This window comes from Hemicordylus capensis, chromosome 1 (genome assembly GCF_027244095.1).
Source record: "Hemicordylus capensis ecotype Gifberg chromosome 1, rHemCap1.1.pri, whole genome shotgun sequence".
Taxonomy (NCBI): domain Eukaryota; kingdom Metazoa; phylum Chordata; class Lepidosauria; order Squamata; family Cordylidae; genus Hemicordylus; species Hemicordylus capensis.
In genome coordinates, this window is record NC_069657.1 from 86,882,932 (window position 1) to 86,902,908 (window position 19,977).

Sequence of the window (19,977 nt, forward strand, 5' to 3'; positions counted from 1 at the left end):
GAGACAGGGAGGGAGACAGAGAGAGAGCCCTTAGGAAGAAGAGGATACATCAGGACCGGAAGAAGGAAGGTTTGATTTTGTGGTTTTCTTTTCTCAGTGCTGAGTATATTGCTGCTAAAACTGTTTTGCTGGATCTCGGATTGACAAAGGGGAAACAATTTCAAAATATATTCAAAGGGACTGGGAAGTAGAGCGAGCCTTACATCAGGAGAGGAGGAAGGAATCAAGGAAGGTTTGATGTTGTGGTTTTCTTTTCTCAGCACTGAGTATAATGCGGTGTTATTGCTTGCTGCTATAACTATCTGGTTTTTCTGGATCTCAGATTGACAAAGGCAGAACTTGAGTGCCTGTCTGCCCTGAGCTATGGTTTGATCTGTTTGTGAGATGGTGTTGTGGCAAGAAATGGACAGTGGCAGCTCAGCTCTGTATGTCTGTGCATAATATTTCTTGGTGATTTGCTGTGATTAGCTCCATGTCTGGCATTGTCTAACATGTGATTCACTTACTGCTCTGCAATCTGTATTCTGCATTGCAAGGTGTACTCAGTCAAAATGTGGCTGAAGATGTTGTTCTGATTGAGCTTATGGCTATACTTGCTGGCTGCTAAGGGTGCTATTGTGCTGTGGCAACTATTGCAAGTAAGGTTGGAGTCATAACTGTGTGTGAGAGAGAAATTTGTGCCAGTGACATTACTGCAGTGCAGAGACTGTGGCTGGCAGTGAATTCTGAGTCACTGATTCTCTTTTGGCAATTTTTGGATAGTGTGTTTGGCAAAATGTCTTGTTCTTTGTTGGGAGGGACTGTGTGTGTGCTGCTTCTGTTCTGCAGTGTTGCTGTTCAAGGCAGGGTTGCAAAATTTGTGCACTGCACTCTGCTTGTGTCTCCCACAGGGAAAGATGGGGAAGTTGAATCACCTCATTGTTCTCCATGGGTAGATCCTAGGGACACCAAAGTGGATTGGGTGGTATGGCATAATGGGTGCTACCTACCACCCAACCCACACAAAAAAATGGGCAAGTGGGCAATTTTTAAAAATAACCTAAATCCCCATAGGATCCTATGGAGTTTAACAATTCTTTAAAAATAACCCACTTTCCTGTTTCTTTTGTGGGTTGGGTGGTAGGTAGCACCCATTATGCTCTACCACCCAACCCACTTTGGTGTCCTTAGGACAGGGGGAACAATGGGGTGATATGAGTTCCTCATTTTTCCCTATGGGTGAATTGAGATTTATTTTATTTTATTTTATTTTTTGCTCGTGAATTTTTGATTTGATTCATTGAACCAGCTGGCAATGGCCATTGGTTTGATAAATTGATTCAGTTTTTAAAAATTCAATTAGAGGTCAAATCAAATAGTAAAAAATGACTCATGCACACCTCTAATGTAGACAGTACTGAGCTAGATGGACCAATGGTCTGACTTGGTATAAGGCAGCTTCCTATATTTCAAAAGGAAATATATTTTCTATATTTCAAAAAGAAATGGACTAGCCATTTTGATCAATCCATTAAGAATTGGCTTGCCAAAGGTGTCTTTGGTTCAGTACTCTGTTTCTAAATGTGGCCAGAAATGTGGCCATGTCTATCTTTACCATCATTAGCAGGATATAAAAATCTAAAATTTTCCCCCAAAAGGTGTTATAGTCTTGGCTTCAATTGTTCAGCTTTCCCCTGGAAGATTCTAAGACTGCAATTGGATGCAGTTACTTGGAAGCAAGCCTCATAAATTTCAGTGGGACTTACTTCTGAGTAAGCATGCATAGGCGTGTGTTATGGGCTGATTGAAGCTATAAATAAATCTGGTAGAATAATTTAATGAGCATTTTAGTCATTGTTTAAGGCCTTTTAGTGCTTACAAACACATTTTGGATTGGAACACCTGAATGAACAGTTGGAAGGAAAGTATTTTTGCCCAAGTGTGAATGTCGTCAAACATTTCAGGTCAGACAAAGGTCTTTACGTATATTTTTCTGCATCAGGGCTCAGCAAAACAAAGAACAGTCCCTGCAGAACTTTCTAATTTTAAGACACAAATATAAATATTTGAGTTATTTTTTAAAAATCTAGATATGAAAAACCTTGCCTTTCCCTTTTATTTTTCAATTGTTCCATCAGCTTTCAATAAATGAAAGTTCTACATCAATGAGATGTAGTCGTTCAGGATCAAAAACCATGTCTTCTTTTACATTATTCCCTGGAGGCAGAGTGAAATTAGGCAAAGGGCAGGCAAAGCATAGCCTCCAAATACTGTTAGATAAGAGCTGTTCAAGAGAGGAAAGGAGACAAGGAATGCCCTGATTGTGGCCTCCTTCACGCTGTCCTCTGTGTGGGGGCAGTGTTTTGAACAAGGCTTGCTTGTTGAATATCTGTCTTCAGGGCTAGTAACTGTAAAGTTTAGAGCTGGGTCAAAGATAGAGCCACACAATTCTGCCTGAGGCAAAGGACAATAGCACAGCCCCCATCTTCACATACTTGTGCCTATGATAGTGGTGGGGGAGTGCATTACACCCATGCTGGAGGTGACCACCTCACATTGCCTCATGGAAGACCCCCCCCCACTCCTGGACACAGGCTCCATAGCACAGCCCTCTTTTAAATTGGATTTGTTTTGTTTCCTTATTGCATGTATCTCTAGCTGTTGATCTGGAATGCTCAGAGCAGCAACATTAGGGGTGTGCACAAAACCAGGTTGCCCAGTTCAAGTCTGGACCAGATTAGAACTGGATTGGGCTTGTTGGTTTGTGTGCACCCCTGACCGGGGGGGGGGGCTTCAGTTTGGTTTGAGTTTGAGGGGTTCATAATTAAAAACAAACAAACCTCCCCCAAATAAATATAACTCACCACTGCTGCTCCAGGGACTTCTCTGAGGCCGGCGGGGTGGGGGTCTCCAGAGGTTCCCCCTACCCCTGATGGCCTTGATTTATTCACAAATAGCCCATTGAGCCACACAGAGGCCCATTGAGCATGTGCAGTGGCCTCCAAAATGGCTAACCGCCATGGAGGTGAGGCCTGGAATGGGCCAAATACCTCCCAAACTGGGCTATTTGTGAATAAATGGAGGCCCCCCTCCATGGCTGTGGGGAAGCCCCGGAGTGGTGATGGTGAGTTATATTACTTTTCTTTAAAAGTTAAAAAACAAACAAACAATGAACCCCCAAACCTGAACCGGGGGGTTGTTCAGTCTGTGATCAGGCCAAATAGCGGCCGGTTCAGTTGTGGTTCGGTACTGAACCACTGAACTGGTCCTGTTCGGTGTCAAATGGGTTCAGTACTGAAACTGTTCACACATCCCTAAGCAGCATACATGAAGTACAGCATACATGAAGTACAAATTGTACAATGACTCCACCACTGTGAAGAAGTGAACAGTCTTCACTGTTCTTCCCCATCCTGCACAGACACCTGGGATACACCCACAAGGGCACAGGGCGAGAAGGGTAACTAATGGGGACTGATGAAAGTGGAACGATCACCCTTGGCCATTTTTCTTTGCCTGTTTTATATATTTAAACCTTGTCATTCTGTCTCCAAATGTGGCTTCTTATAAACCATAAGACAATGCAAAAATTCTTCTAAACAGAAAACTAAATAGCTTATAGTTTAATAGAAGGAGGACCCAACACATACCATACATTAGTATGGCTACTACCACAGCACTATCCACCCTAATTCATAGAGGCGATTCTTTCACCAGCCACCAAGCCCATAATGATGGGATGGCCTGTGACAATCAGGACCTGCAGCTGCAGTAAGCAAATGTGGGAGTGTTTTCACCCACACCAGCTGGAGGGGTTGGGGTCCATTGAAAGAAAGAAAGAAAGAAAGAAAGAAAGAAAGAAAGAAAGAAAGAAAGAAAGAAAGAAAGAAAGAAAGAAAGAACTTGTGAACAGTGGTATGAAGCAGGGAAAGATTCCCAAGGGTATCTCTAAAGCAGGGCTGCTCAACTTTGGCCCTCCTGCAGATATTGGCCTACAACTTCCATATCCCTGGCTATTGCCGCTGTGGCTGGGGATTATGGAAGTTGTAATCCAAAAACAGCTGGGGGCCCTAAATTGAGCAAGCCTGCTCTAAAGCATACGGGTTTCAGCCTTATCCTTTTATAACATCCCCAGAGCAAATTATATCACAGCAAATGCTGTGTTCACATGCCTTGCATACACTTTTGGATCACCCTGTATATTATTATATTGATATAACCATTAGGCGACCTCTGGGAGTGGAGACATTGGCATGTCATTTGGGGGGCAACAACCACATTTCCCTGCAGTAGTCTAGAAATATATTTTATTATAAGTAAAAACTTGCCACTGCCACACCAAAAAACTGATTATAAGCAAAAAAATTCTAGCAAGAATAACAGTCACCACATCATGTTCCAGTTGTCTAACCAGTAATAGCGAAGCACATCTGTTTTCAGAGAGATAGCCGACTAAGCATGTTGATCTGTAGCAGCAAGAGCAACAAAAGTCTAATGGCACGTTCAAGACTGACACATTCATTGTAGCGTTCATGGACAACAATCTGTCAGATGCATGTCTGTTGTATCTGTGGCTTTGTTTCTTCAGCTCTATGTTTTTATTTAAAAACAGAACTTGTGTATATAATTGCACTGAAAATGACAAATTCAATTAAAGTAATCAGCTGCATGTGTCACAGTAAGCTATCTGGGGAAAAGAGAGCAGTAGTTATGGGAATCTGAGGAGTGGGGTGTGTTAGAGGTTGTTGATTTTTACCCACAATAGATAAAACAGCAGAGCCCTAAGGAATGAGCATACACTCCAGTTACAGAGCAGGTAGCAGAGAATGGTTTGGATATTGCAGCTATTTAGAGAAAACACATGGAGATCCTTGTATGACTAGACACTAAATATTTATTGGTTAAATACACTTAGATAGCAAAGACCTATATCTAATCTAAAGGACTATATAATGGATATGTAAGGAGAGAGAGAGAGATGTTTCCATCTGCTCTCTAGGAGGAAAGGAAGGATTGTGACTCAGCACAGGAAGTGCTGCAGAGTAGGGACAGATAGGGAGACCCTTACTCACTGTCTCTACTCCCAATGCCCCTAGTGGTCATTGGGACAGTTGGTCCAAAAGGTCGATGCACTGGAAGTTCATCTCCAACAGGGTGAAGCCCACTGAAGATAATGAAAATGAAATGAAAATGGCTATAGCTGAGCAGTGGAAAGGGAAAACTGGAAGCTATTTGGGTGGCAAGCCTCAGACTGCTAAGATTGGAAACCCATTTTTAAATTGTATTGTATATGTTTGTTTGTTTAGGTGAATGGCTGTTGCACAGTGGTAGAGTATATATGTTGCATGCATTCCATCCCAGGTTCCATCCCTGCCATTTCCAGGGAGGGCTAGAAAAGAACACAGCCAGAGCAGACAAGCCTGAGTTAGATGGGCCAAGGGTCTGACATAGCATAAAGCTGCTTATGTTTGATGAGGCTTATGGAGTCTTGATCTGGCTTATCTGGTATGAGTTATGGTTTGACATGCCATCCAGCACATCTGGACTGCTCCAGTGAGACCTTGATGCTGCCTTCATCCTTCTTCATATAAACGTTTGCATATTAAGACCATCTGTCTTTTAAAAAATGTAGCTTTAGCTGGGAGCATTAAAATGGGAGGCTAATTGGAGCCATTCTGCTAGCTTATTTTTATATATATCTATATAAAAAACTGCTGTAGAAACCCAGTTGCTAGAGACATTCCCTTAAAAGGCAGGTACAAAACGAAGCTCGAGCTTTTAAAATGCATTTTAATTGCCTTAAAGAGGGATTTAACAGGCACATCTGTTAAGCAAACCAATGAGGGATAAAACATTCTTCTAATAGACTAACATAGCCACATACAATTTTGTGATTTCAAGAATGTCATCCAAGAGACAGGCTTTTGAACTGAGGAGAATGAACCAGGGGCCCAGAGACAAGATTTTAAAATGCCCCCTGGTTTTGTAAACTGTGGACAATGCAAGTCATTTCATGGTACTAGAGAAAGACATGCTGTTCTGGTAGTTTCAGGTCTTAACACTCACATCAATTTCGGAGGATGAATGCAACTGAAGGAAGCCTGGGCAGGTGCGCAGCTGGGGGAGTCAGTCATATGACTTGCCTCTGGGGTGCTCCTCAAGGCAGTGGGCCCCCAGACAACTGTCTCCCCATGCCCTATTATAGTTACGCCCCTATATACCACCAGACAATGGGAATCAGCTTTTGAGGGGTACAATGCCCTCCGACACTAGATAAAACACTCAGTTTGCCTTCAATTGACTTTCAGCCTAGTGCAGCATTTAAATTTATCTTTTGCTTTAACAATATAAAGCCTACTTTGTTTTTCTGCTTTTACCTGATCACTGCGTTGGAAGGAGCCTATGAGTGTGAGATAAACGTTGGAGCCTGGACTGACTTAAACTTCCAAAGCTGTGGATACTGCCATTTTCTGCTCCCTTTATCCAATCAACCCAGTGCATGTACTGAAACCATCTCACATCATTCACAGGCTGATTCAATTATGCATAAAACCCTTTTTTTGCATAAAACCCTGTCTGGCCCAACCAGACCGATGGCAGTATGGCTGAAGCACAAAGTTATGCATGCACTTGGCAGTTCTATGACGAAATGTGCTATGCAGCGGATGAAGGAAGTGGGGGAAAGCAACATTCAGTGAATTTCATCACTATTGTTTTCAGACATGTTTTCTGATTCTAGACTAAATGCAGGCATCCTCTAAATCAGTGGTTGTCAAAACATGGGTTGCAACACAGTACTAGGTCATGGCCCTGGATCCCTTGGTAATTATAATCTTTATGCTCTTTTAAACACATCAGTTAAAGGTTAAGTAAATTATTAGACTTATTCACACAACCACAAGCAGGGTAGCACCCATTCTGGGTAGAAGAGCGAGGTGTGCTCCTGACTGACCGTCATGTGAACACCAAACATTAAGGTAGGAGTCAGGGAGTGTGATACTGTGCGAGGCGACAGCTTAGTAGGATGAGCATGCCCTACGCCAGGGCTGCTCAACTTCGGCCCTCCTGCAGGTGGTGGCCTACAACTCCCATAATCCTTGGGTATTGGCCACTGTGGCTGGGGATTATGGAAATTGTAGTCCAAAAACAGCTGGGGGGGCTAAGCTGAGCAGGCCTGCCCTACCCAGATTCTGTCCCCAGCATTTTACTGAAGCAGGAGGTAAAGCTGTCTTACCCAGCTGCTGCCTCACACATCATTGTGATTCCTGCCTCCTAACTTAACGATTGGCGTTCACACAACTGCCAATTTGGAGTGCATCTAACTCTCCTACCCAGGATGAGTAGTTCTCCTACCCTGCTGGGGGTCACATGAATGAGTCTGTTCTTTTGGATTGTGGGATAAATGATTGCCTTCAACTGGTCATGGGAAAAGACGTTTGGAAACCATTTTGCTAGATGAGTGTGTGACCTTCTTGTATGAGAAGCCCAGTATTTTGAATGTTTTAGGAATGACCTGGCTGAGCTCTTTCCTTTGTATTAACTGCTTGTTTTATAGATCACTGATGATGGTCAGAATTATAGCCAGCATCATGGTGTGGTTCTCATTAGATCTAGCTGAACAGGTCACTTGCACATACGGTACTTGGCTCACTAGTATTAATCTCTGCTTTGTAATGTCATGGCCTGTTGGTTCAGTGTCCTGTTGCAACAAGTTAAATTTGTCATCTGTAAAAAGTAAAATATGTGCACAATGTAGATTACAATGCAGTAGCAAAGGAAATATGGGGAACAGCCAACATCAGGCAAAGAATAAAGGCCACGTGGGTGGTGATATTTGCTGTCATACCTCACCTTTACAAAGACAATAAGGGAATTATGGTTTTGCCTTGTTGTACATGTGATTTTGAAGGTCAGCCGGGAAGATATCTGAATATGTCTAATTTCAGAATTCAGGGGGCACACACCAACTGCTTCAAAAGCTTGTTCCATCACAATGTGAAGAACTAATTGTAAATAGCACCTAATCCTTAGCACTTGTATGATACAATCTCAAAGAAAGAAAATAGCAAATTCCAGAATAAAATGGAATAGGTGGGCTCATGAGAAAGATCATACTGATCCCCCCTTCTGAATGGCGTCTTTATTGTATAGAAGCAAGTGTTGGTTGTTGTTCTTGTACTCACTTTCCAAAGCACAGAATAAGAGCATGAGATTCAGTATATAATTTTACAGTACAAAAAATTCACACGTGAATAAATGATACCCACTTTGAATCAATGAGTAGTCTGGTTTATTTGCATGGCCTCCTAACAATCTCCACACCACCCTACTCATACATCAGAAAGACTACATTCAATGAATGGTTGAAGATCATGGCTATCTACAGTATTTACAATATAACCCAAGGACATTACATTGATAACACAACATCCAAATATGTAATCCATGAAAGGCCTCATGAAGCAATATTAACAAATGAAGCCCCTCACAGTTAACCCCTGTTGTTGAATTGGAGCTGCTTTGGCAAAGACCTTCTGAGCAACTGTGAGACCTTGATACAACAGATTATGTTTAGGTGGAAGAGAATAGTGCCAGACTGTTGCACCATAGACAAAGACACTTGACTGGATTTTTTGTTCACATCTAAAAACAGTGCTATTAAACTGGACTAATGGATTTGGAAATTAGTTCTCGTCTGTATTTCAGATTCAGAGATGACTAAACTATTTGTCAGGAGCCATATCTAACTGTGGGCCCATAGTGTGTATGCACTGTGTATTTATATAACATTATATAATGTTATATAAAATGCTGAGAAGCAAAGTGCTGGCTCTCAGTTTTATATCTCTACCCCTGGTCAAACAGGTGATGCTGTCCATGTGCTGGCTCAGTGCCTAGAGGCTGTCAGGACCTGGATGGGCCAAAACAAGCTCAGGCTTAATCCCTCCAAGACTAAGTTGCTCTTGTTCAGTTTGCGATCTGGCCAATTGCTGTGTGTGAGCTTATCTCTTGACAGGGTTGCGCTTCCCTTGAAAGAGATAGTTCATGATTTAGGGGTCCTTCTGGTCTCGCAGATCCTGCTTGAACAGCAGGTGGAGGTCGTGGCTAGGGGTGTCTTTGCCCAGCTTCAGCTGGTTCACCAGTTATGGCCTTTTCTCAACTGGCAGGCCCTGGCAACAGTAACTCATGCCTTTGTGATTCGGAAGCTTCAACTAGTCCAGAATGCAGCAGACCGCCTCCTCATGGGCAGAGGCGTAACTAGGGAAAACGGCGCCCGGGGCAAGCACTGAAATGGCGCCCCCCCCCCACTGCGCCCCCCATCACCCCCCCAACATACTACATTATACTTAGGTTTTTCCTCACAAGCGCCCGCCGCCGCCACCAAGCCAGGCCACTGACTGGCCGCCAGGCACCAGCAAAGCAATGGGGGGGGGGCGCAGGCGGCGCGGATGGGACCGCTCGTGGGGAAGGGGGCACCGACGCGCTCCCTTGACTGCTGCAGCGCTGCTGCACTGAGCAGGAAACATTTGTATTAACAGAAATTTAAAAATTAAAAAAAAAAGTGGTCATGGCGGCGCCCCCCATGTGACCAGAAAAGATGGCGCCCGGGGCACGTGCCCCCCCTGCCCCCCCTATAGTTACGCCTCTGCTCATGGGTGGCCGTAGATTTGATAGTGTCACACTTCTTTTATGCTCACTGCCCAGAGACAAAAGTTTGGGGTGGAGTACAAATTTGACAAATAAATGCTCACTGCACTAGTTGCCTGTTTCCTTCCGAGTCTAACTCAAAGTGCTGGTTCTCACCTACAAAACCCTTATGGGCTTAGCACCTGTATATCTCTGGGATTGCCTCTCTCGGCCAGTTGTATCCCATTCTGTGAGGTCTTCTCAGCTGGCCCTCCTTAGTGTCCTGGGCCCTGGTGTAGTGCATGGTGCCTGGGCCCATAGGAGGGTCTTCTCTGTGGCTGCCCTTCTTCTTTGGAACACTCTCCTCCCATCCCAGATTTGTTCAGCCTCCTTCCACCCTAGGTGCTTTTAAGGCCCTTCTTAAGACTTACCTGTTTCACCAGGTGTTTGCTCTTTAATTTTTTTAAATTGTTATTGATATTGTTGTTGTCCACTGTTGTTGTCCACTGTTGTCTTTAGAGGAAGCAGTATATAAGAAAACTTACTCTCTCTCTCTCTCTCCTAATGATAATCACTGTGACAAGCACCAATGTATAATGACAGATAGGTCTGCCGTACAGTGTGGATCAGCTCTGAATCAGACCCAAGAGTCCAATCATCTCTGTATTGTATACACTGATAGAAAACATTCTGTCAGGGAAAATATTGTAGAACTGGAAAAGGTGGAGAAGAGGGCAACCAAGATGATCAGGGGCCTGGAGCACCTTCATTATGAAGCAAGGTTACAGCATCTGGGGCTATTTACCTTGGAAAAGAAGTGACTAAGGGGAGACATGTATAAAATTATGCATGAAGTGGAGAGAGTGGGCAGAGATAAATTTTTTGCCCTCTCTTACAACACTAGAACAAGGATCATCCCATGAAACTGAAGGTCAGGAGATTTAGGACTGACAAGAGGAAGTATTTTTTCACAGCACATAATTAATCTATAGAATTCCTTGCCATGGGGTGTGGTGATGGCCATTAGCTTGGATGGCTGTAAAAAGATGACAAATTAATGGAGGACAGGTCTATCAATGGCTCCTAGTCTGGTGGCTGTGGGCCATCTCCAGCCTCAGAGGCACAATGCGTCTCAATATCAGTTGCAGGGGAGCAACCACAGGAGAGAGGGGATGCCTCTTGCCTGTAGGTTCCCCAGAGGCATCTGGTGGGTCACTGTGTGAAACAGGATGCTGGACTAGATGGGCCTTGGTCCTGATCCAGCAGGGCTGTTCTTATGTTGAAGTCTTTAACATAATTACCTGAGATCCCATAACAGCCCATTGATCAGTATTTTACCTCTCCATTTTACATCATTTCCCTTATTAAATATCAAAATGGGTAAATAGGTAATCAAAGCCTATGATAAGCATGATGTGCAAAATAACAGAGTTTATTCTGAGAGCTGGCTTAGTGTGGCTAGAAGGATGAGCTAAAATTAAAGGATGAGCTGTGAAGTCTCCAGTACAAATTTCACACACACACACACACACACACACACACACACACACACACACACACACACAGGCTCACCTGTTGGCCTTATCTGTGCCCCAGCCACTCTGCAACATGTGCCTAACAAGACTAATTTAACTTACTAGGATGCTGAAAGGATTACAGAGATCATGTATGGGTAGCACTTTGGACACTCAAAAAACAACATGCTGTTATTTTTTGTTAGTTGTTATCACAGTATATTTCTACAGAACAAATTACTCTGTCTGACCACAGGTTTTTACGCATATTTGCTATTGCTTTTGGCTTCCCTCAGGAGCCCTTTTCCCCAAACACATATTTTCAAAGGTGAAAGGAGGATTTACTGGTTTGTTCACACAATTGTGCCTTCACATAAAATACAGACCAATTCTACCCAGGGGGCATAATTCAAGTTATGCAGCTTCGGGTCCCATTGATTTGAAAATAAGGCATGTAAGCCTTTTCCATTTGAGATCAATGGGATTTTGAAGTGCTTAACACAGATTCTTTCATAAGAAATGTCGTATTTGTTACAGCCAGATCTCCTGAAATATGAATAACCCTTAAACATGAATTGGTGGCAACTTGATGGTGCAGTAAACAATGGCTACATTCACCACTGAAAATACATTTTTAAAACCTGGTAGCCTGCAGAGTGAAAAGTAGGATAAATATATTAGCATATGAAGTTGTCCAATACTTGTCCTATTTGGGCATTCATTTGCATACCTGCTGGCCCCCATCCCCAACCTCCACATGTTCAAGGGTCCCATTTGCCCAGAGCCTCCAGATATACACTCAAAGGTGCAAAGGGAGCTTCCAAACATAATTTGTGGCTTGGAAAAACTGAGGGTACAGATCATATATAAAAACACTGGCTCTCATCCTGACCCTCAGTGACATGTTTCCTCTCTTCCCAAGTGCCTGGAACAAGGATAGAACAGGGAAATCCCCCCCCCCCACATACACACAGCAGCACGTGTGCAGAGAAACTGGGGTTGTGTGTATGGGGCATAGTCGCTTCCCTGCAGTCCCTTTTTATGTGCAAATGTTAGTAGCCACAATGTGAGTCAGTGCATTCACTTTTGGATCTGTGCAAATGGGACTCTTGAACATGTGGCAAGGTTGGAGGAGGGATCAGAAAGTATGACCCCCATATTCCCTTTTTATGTATTCACTTCTATGTGAAAGAACAGCTGAACAGAGTTAGGCTTAAAGTCCATCTAGCCCAGTAGTGTCCACTTCCAGTAGCCATGGCTACTAAACAGGAATGACACGTTTCAGGAACTGATTATTCCCACTTATCCACTAAAGATCCATTTAACTAGAGATGCCAGATACTGAACCTAAACCCTCTACAAGGAAATAATGTGCTTCACCATTAAACTATGGCCTCTTCCCAGCACGATTGTTTACAATATTATGATGTTCAATCAAGCAGTGTCTGTCTTGGAGAGCTGATCTTGTGGTAGCAGGCATAATTTGTCCCCTTCACTAAGCAGGGTCTGCCCTGGTTGCATATAGATGGGAGACTAGAAGTGTGAGCACTGTAGGATAATCCCCTCAGGGGATGGAGCCGCTCTGGGAAGATCAGATGGTTTCAAGTTCCCTCCCTGGCTTTTCCAGGATAGGGCTGAGAGAGATTCCTGCTTGCAAACTTGGAGAAGCCACTGCCAGTCTGTGAAGACAATACTGAGTTAGATAGACCAATGATCGGACTCAGTATATGGCAGCTTCCTATGTCTTTGTATATAGCTGTATTGGGGACAACATACATGTTAACATTACATACTTAAGTTTGGACCTGCATTTTATGAATTGCCAGACAGGATGAGAAAATTGCTCAAAATAATCCCATTGAAATTTAAAAGGACAAGTTAGGCATTGCCTAATTGTCCTTTTAATTTCAATAGGTCTACTTTGAGTAATTCTCTTCATTCTGTCTGCCGTTGTGCATAGCAGCTGTGTGTGTGCTATCAGGATTGGGACCATGGTGCGTGGGGCTTCGCTTTGTGCCATTGTATCAACAAAATCAACTCCCAAGCTGCTCTTTCCTCTAGGAGAGAAGCTGCAATTGGAACTTTTGCTCCAGATCATCTCCCTTCCAGCTGCTGTTTGCAATAAGTAATAATACAGTAATAATAAAATTCTCCCAGAGATGCAATTGTTTAGTATATAAATATCTAGACCCCTTTCAAACTGTTCTGGGCAAGCTGTTGGGTGGAGACTACCTTGGTTGGCCTGACAGATGATCTCCAACTGTGAACTGACAGAGTGAGTGTGACTCTGTTGATCCTTTTGGATCTCTCTGCAGCTTTTGATACTATTGACCATAGTATCCTTCTGCAGCATCTGAGGGGATTGGGGGTGGGAGGCACTGCTTTGTAGTGGTTCCGCTCCTACCTCACTGGAGATTCCAGATGGTATCTCTTGGAGACTGTTGTTTTTCAAAATCTGAACTATCATATGGTGTCCCTCAGGGCTCTGTATTGTCTCCGATGTTAACATCTACATGAAACCGCTGGGAGAGATCATTATGGGATTTGGTGCAGGGTGCTATCAATATGCTGAATCTATTTCTCCATGTCAAAATCATTAGGAGAAGGCATAACCTCCCTAAACACCTGCCCGAAGGCAGTGACGGGATGGATGAGGGATAACAAACGGAGGCTGAATCAAGATAAGACGGAGGTACTTATTGTGCGGGTTCGAAACTCGGGAGATGATTGTGATCTGCCAGTTCTGGATGGGGTCACGCTTCCCTGGAAGGAACAGGTGCGCAGTCTGAGGGTGCTTCTGGATCTGAACCTCTCTCTGTTGTCCCAGCTTGAGGTGGTGGCCAGAGGTGCCAGCTTTGGCTGATACACCAGCTGTGTCTGTTTCTTGAAATGGATGACGTCAAAACAGTGGTACATCTGCTGGTAACTTCTAGGTTGGACTACTGCAATGCAATCTATGTGGGGCTGCCTTTGTACATAGCCCGGAAACTGCAGTTGCTTCAGAAGGTGGGGGCCAGGTTGGTCTCTGGGTATATTACTGGGTATTGGAGAGACCATATTACTCCTGTCTTGAAGGAATTGCACTGGCTACCAATATGTTTCCAGGCAAAATTCCAGGTGCTGGTCATTACCTATAAAGCCCTAAACAGCTTAGGCCCTGACTATTTAAGATAAGATCTTTTTTGCCATTAGCTCCACTGCCTGCTAAGATCATCGGGAAAGATTCATCTGCGGCTGCCGCCAACTTGACTGGCGGCTATTTGGGAACGGGCCTTTTCTGTTGCAGTCCCTGGACTTTGGAATGGGATCTCTGTTGAAATAAGAGCCTCCCTGTCTCTGGAAATTTTAAAAAAGGCACTGAAGACACATTTATTCACCCAAGCTTTTAATTAGATTTATAGATTTAAATAATTTTACTACTGGGCTTTAAATGTTTTTAATCTTATAAATGATTTTAATTTGTTAATTGTTTCAGTGTTTAGGATGATTTTAATTGTAAACTGCCCAGAGACAGAAGTTTTGGGTGGTATAGTAATATTTTAAATAAACAAACTATTTTTTCAAATAAGTAAATATGTAGGGCCAAACAACACATGTAATGTAAGGTGTCGTTTGGATCTTTGTGCAAAGACACCAGAATTGGGAACAGTATGGCCTGTATGTGCCTCTGTCATATCATTTAGCATCTCTCCTGCCCCTACCCTATTTATCCCAGAGTGGGTTAATTTAGCTAAGGGCCAGTTTGGAATGTCCAACTGCAATTAGGGGTTGTGAAAGTGCACTTCTCACTCACCCACTGGTGGAACATAGGAAGCTGCCATATACTGAGTCAGACCATTGGTCTATCTAGCTCAGTATTCTCTTCACAGACTGGCAGCGGCTTCTCCAAGGTTGCAGGCAGGAATCTCTCTCAGCCCTATCTTGGAGAAGCTAGGGAGGGAACTTGGAAGCTTCTGCTCTTCCCAGAGCACCTCCATCTCCTGAGGGGAATATCTTACAGTGCTCACACTTCTAGTCTCCCTTTCATATGCAACCAGGGCAGACCCTGCTTAGCTAAGGGGACAAGTCATGCTTGCTACCACAAGACCAGCTCTCCTCTCCTATTCCACTTTCCATTGGGGGTTTGCTCAAAGAAATTGTTCCTTTCCCCCCTGCACAATTGTGACCGAGCATGCCAGGAAAGGAAGAGGGTCATGTGCATTCATATCCTTGATTGCATGGTGGGCAGGACTGTTCACAAGTATCATCTGAACTGCTTTTCTCCCTCAGTTCTGCTGCAGCCTCATGTTTATATTGATACCTTTGCTATTTTTAGAGGCCCTTGTAAACAGAACAGCAATACAGTTTGTGTAGCAGGCACCTTTTGCTTGCATAGCCTGGCCATCTGTTCCTCATACTCATCACTTCCTTAGATTCTCACAAGGAGACAGATAAGTAGCACAATCACTGAAGGCTGCCTGATATTCTTGATACTGCCCTGAGGGGAAGGATCTGATTGCTAAGTCCACACACAACTCAGCGTATAAGGATGCATAGTTAGCTTGATGCATCCACTTCACTTCTGCTGTTGTCTCACTGATCTATCTAGGATTTAAGGAAAGGAGGCGGAGATGAGTAAGATAGAAAATATCTCCATAGAAACCAGCTTCATTAACAGAAAATTCATACCATGGAATCATTTTTTCCTCAGCCTCCTTTGGAAACATGAATTGAAACTCCCCATAGTCTCTCAGCTAAGGGATTGTTGCAAGGTTTCTTTGTATTGTTTCACATACCAAGGGAATCAAAGTCACATATCCAAGGGTTTCACAAAAAGAGTGAATGAGAAAAATCCATTTATTAAAGAAAGAGGAATACTCACTTCATTTTTACAGGCATATACATTTCTCTTAACAGCTGGACTCTGCGGGCAATTTGGCATTGAAACAGATAATCGGATTAGGAGAAAAGCTGCAGGTCTAACATGGCTACCTTCAAATACAAGCTTCCTTTCTATTAAGCCTTTTTACCTCAGGCAGACATAATGGCACTTTGAAGAGGCAGAGTTTTTTCCCTTCTTCTTCCCTAGAACAGGGCCTTTCAATGTAGTTTAATTCCAAGCAATTTGCTCACAATTAGAGGGTGCTAGAAGATGTAGCACCATGCAATTAAAAAATCAGTTTCTATATAATGGGCAGTCTTTACCACACATGGAAGGTAAGAAAATACAGTGCATTTGTGAAAAGTGACAGGAAGAGACCAGGCAGATAAGGTTCTTTTGTATTTTTTCTCCAGCATAGGCAGCAGTGTCCACTTTGAAGGGTCTTGGGGAGAAATAACCAAAGAGAAAGGGAAAACAAGCCCTCTGCTGGTGATACACTGCATATCCTGATGGCTCAATTGCCCATAGAACAAAAGGCTAAGGTTTGAAACTACTACTACTACTTGTACTATTAATAATGATTTATTATTAACAGCGTACTGCTTTTTAGTAATAAAGTTCAAGAGATTTATATAGAAAAAGAATGAGAAGAGTCCCCAAGGAATCTTCCCAAAGGGCAATCTAAAAAGAAACACAAGGTAGACACAGCAACAGCCCATGGATGGACACTGTGCTATGGTTGGATAGGCATGGTTACTCTCTCCTAAACATAAAGAGGCTCCCCACGTCAATCAGTGCCTCACTGCCCGGTTAGCAGTGCTGTGCTTGCATCCATGCTTATGTGCAAGATAAAGAAATGTGCATATTAGAGACATAGGAACATAAGAACATAGGAAACTGCCATATACTGAGTCAGACCATTGGTCTATCTAGCTCAGTATTGTCTTCACAGACTGGCAGCAGCTGCTCCAAGGTTGCAGGCAGGAATCTCTCTCAGCCCTGTCTTGGAGAAGCCAGGGAGGGAACTTGAAAACTTCTGCTCTTCCCAGAGCGGTTTCATCCCCTGAGGGGAATATCTTGCAGTGCTCACACATCAAGTCTCCCATTCATATGCAACCAGGGCAGACCCTGCATAGCTATGGGGACAAGTCATGCTTGCTACCATAAGACCAGCTCTCCTCTCCTAGGGACACTCCTAGGGATGTGCAGTTTTCTAAAATCTCATACCTACACATGCCAATACTGTATGGAAATTTATTTATCATATTTTTATAGCCCCTGATATGTACATCTCTAGGCAGTGTACACAATAGTACACCGCCTAGTTTAACACAATATAAACAGTCACTGATTAAAATCCACAAAACACAATTAAAACAATCACATGCAACAATTATTAAAACAAATTATTAAAATTAATTCTAATTAAAAGCATGTGAGAACATGCGAGTCTTGAGGGTCTTCCTGAAAACAAACAGAGAAGGAGATGCTCTTATTTCAGTGGGGAGCATATTCCAAAGGCCTGGGGCAGCCACAGAGAAAGCCTGGTCCCGGGTCGCCACCAGACGAGCCGGTGGCAACTGTAACCAGACTTCTTCAGAAGATCGTTACATGTGGCAGGGATCATGACAAAGAAGGCACTCTCTTACAATTGGAAGCATAGAGACAAATGGCCTTTTAATAGACAGCAAAGGGAGGGAGTAAAGCAAAAGCCCTCTCCCCTAAGCAAGCAAAAGTATTCTATAAAGCCGGCAACTTTGTGCTTCCTGGCCCATCTTCATCAGCAGAAGCCTTCTCCTTGCAGTGAAGTGACTGGAAAAGCATTCAGTTTTTCTGATGGTGACCTAAGCAAGTCTTGAAGGGTGGGCAACTTAAAATGTGCCGTTGATTCGGTGTCGACTCCTGGCGACCACAGAGCCATGTGGTTGTCTTTGGTAGAATACAGGAGGGGTTTACCATTGCCATCTCCCGCACAGTATGAGATGATGCCTTTCAGCATCTTCCTATAGCGCTACTGCCCGATATAAGTGTTCCCCATTGTCTGGGAAACATACCAGCAGGGATTTGAACCAACAACCTCTGGCTTGGCAAGAAGCCATTTCCCCATAAGGTTTGTGCAAATGTCCACATGCTGATCTTCATTAAAAAGCAACTAACTGGGTATTTAAGGGACAAAAAAATGCTTTTGCCAGGAAGTCTCCCCCCCCTTCCTTTTTTCTTTAAAAGAAAGATCCCATCAGTGAACAATATTTACATGTACCCGTACCTACTGTCCTTTGACTGGCTCTTTGTAGTTGTGCATAGGCTGTCTGAACATCTGCAGACCCAGTAGTGGGTCCTTCTAAAGCTTTTGGAGCATGAGGTACTCCCACCTCTCCCCAACTAGTTTTTTTTTTCTTTTTTTTTTTAAGGTCATGTCATGAAAAGGTAGTCTGCTGCATTGCTTTGTCCACACTGGCTCCCATTGTAGTGCTATGATGTGGTGAAGGCTCAATTGCTCCTTTGCCAATATTTGCTACTAAGGTACCTTTGTGCAGAAGTACCAAAGATGCCTGTATGCTAATCAATGAGCAAGAACCGTTAATGGGCAACACTGACCACTCAAAGAATGATAAGGGTGAATTGTTGATATAATTCAAGATTCAAATATTTTTAAATTAAATAAATATATAAATAAATAATCATAATCGTCTCAGAAATCCTGTGCAAGTAGAAATTTAGTGCTCTTTGTACAACCAGAGAGTTCAGCACACTCTTTGTCAATAATAGACCTATGAAATACCACAGATAACACTTGCTGACATCCCAATGCTGCATGCATGCTTCAAATGACAGTGTGTGCACAGGGTTATAGCCCTGTGCCTTGGAAACATAGGGACTAGTGTGAGGGCTAGCACTGTGTGTGCATTGTTACTTGAAGCAAGTTATTATGTCCTAGTCACTTTGAAAGGCAGAGCCAAGCTTTGAACAATGGAGAAACAACAGACTCTGACATAAGACAACTATTTTCTTAAGCATGTTCAAGAACGGTGCATTTTATGTAATAGCGCTGAGTTCACTTACTCTCTTTCCTGAAGTAAAGGCTGCCAGAAAATCAACCTTGAGAGACAGTCTAAATAATAACAAGCTATCATTTTAAATGACATGTTCATCAGAGTAGTAAGAATGAAGGAGACACCACTAATGGACAGGAACTTGGACAAGACCAAAAAAAAAGGCTAAGAAATATTTTTGTTTGGGTACCAGGTGTTCCAGCCAGAATGGGGCTATTAGTAATATTGAATGTTTTCCTTGTCAATCCCCCCCCCCATTTTATTGCCATCAAGGGCAATGGTGGAAAAGCACTGGGCACTACCTCTGTCCATGCAAATCTGAGGAGTATTCCCCATGGACTGAGGTTTCTAAATGGACCTCCTGCAGAATATGGGGCACTTTCTGTTTGCTCTTATTACCCAAAGTTTCACAGCAGAGTCTCCCAGATGCTTGAAAAGCCAGTGAACCACCAAGTCCTTTAGGGACCAGTTACATATTATGATCTGTGCCGAGGACAGCTGTAGGGCGATTGTTCTTTTGCCTACCAACCATCTTGTAACACGGTTTTAATATATTGTGGGCTATGCACCAGCACTGATGAGGAAAGCTTCTCTCCACATAAAGTCCTTGAACCTATAATTTCTTGCTTTTTTATATAAAATGTTGCAGTGGCTTGTCTGTAGCAACTGAACAACTGTTCATTACAATGGATATACAGATTCTCCAAGGTCCCACTGAAATTGCAGGGAGCTGATGTGAAGAGATTCTCTGATGGGCCATTGAACAATGACCATCTTGTGACTGCAGTGAGTTCCCCATCTCGAACATGAAGCATGTTGATGAAACTGGCAAATCTTGGGCCCCTGTCAGAAAGCACTCTTCCTCTCACTACCAAAGAAGAGATCAGAGGGCTGAAGCATGAATGTATAGGATACTGTTGGTAGGGATGTGCACGGACTACGG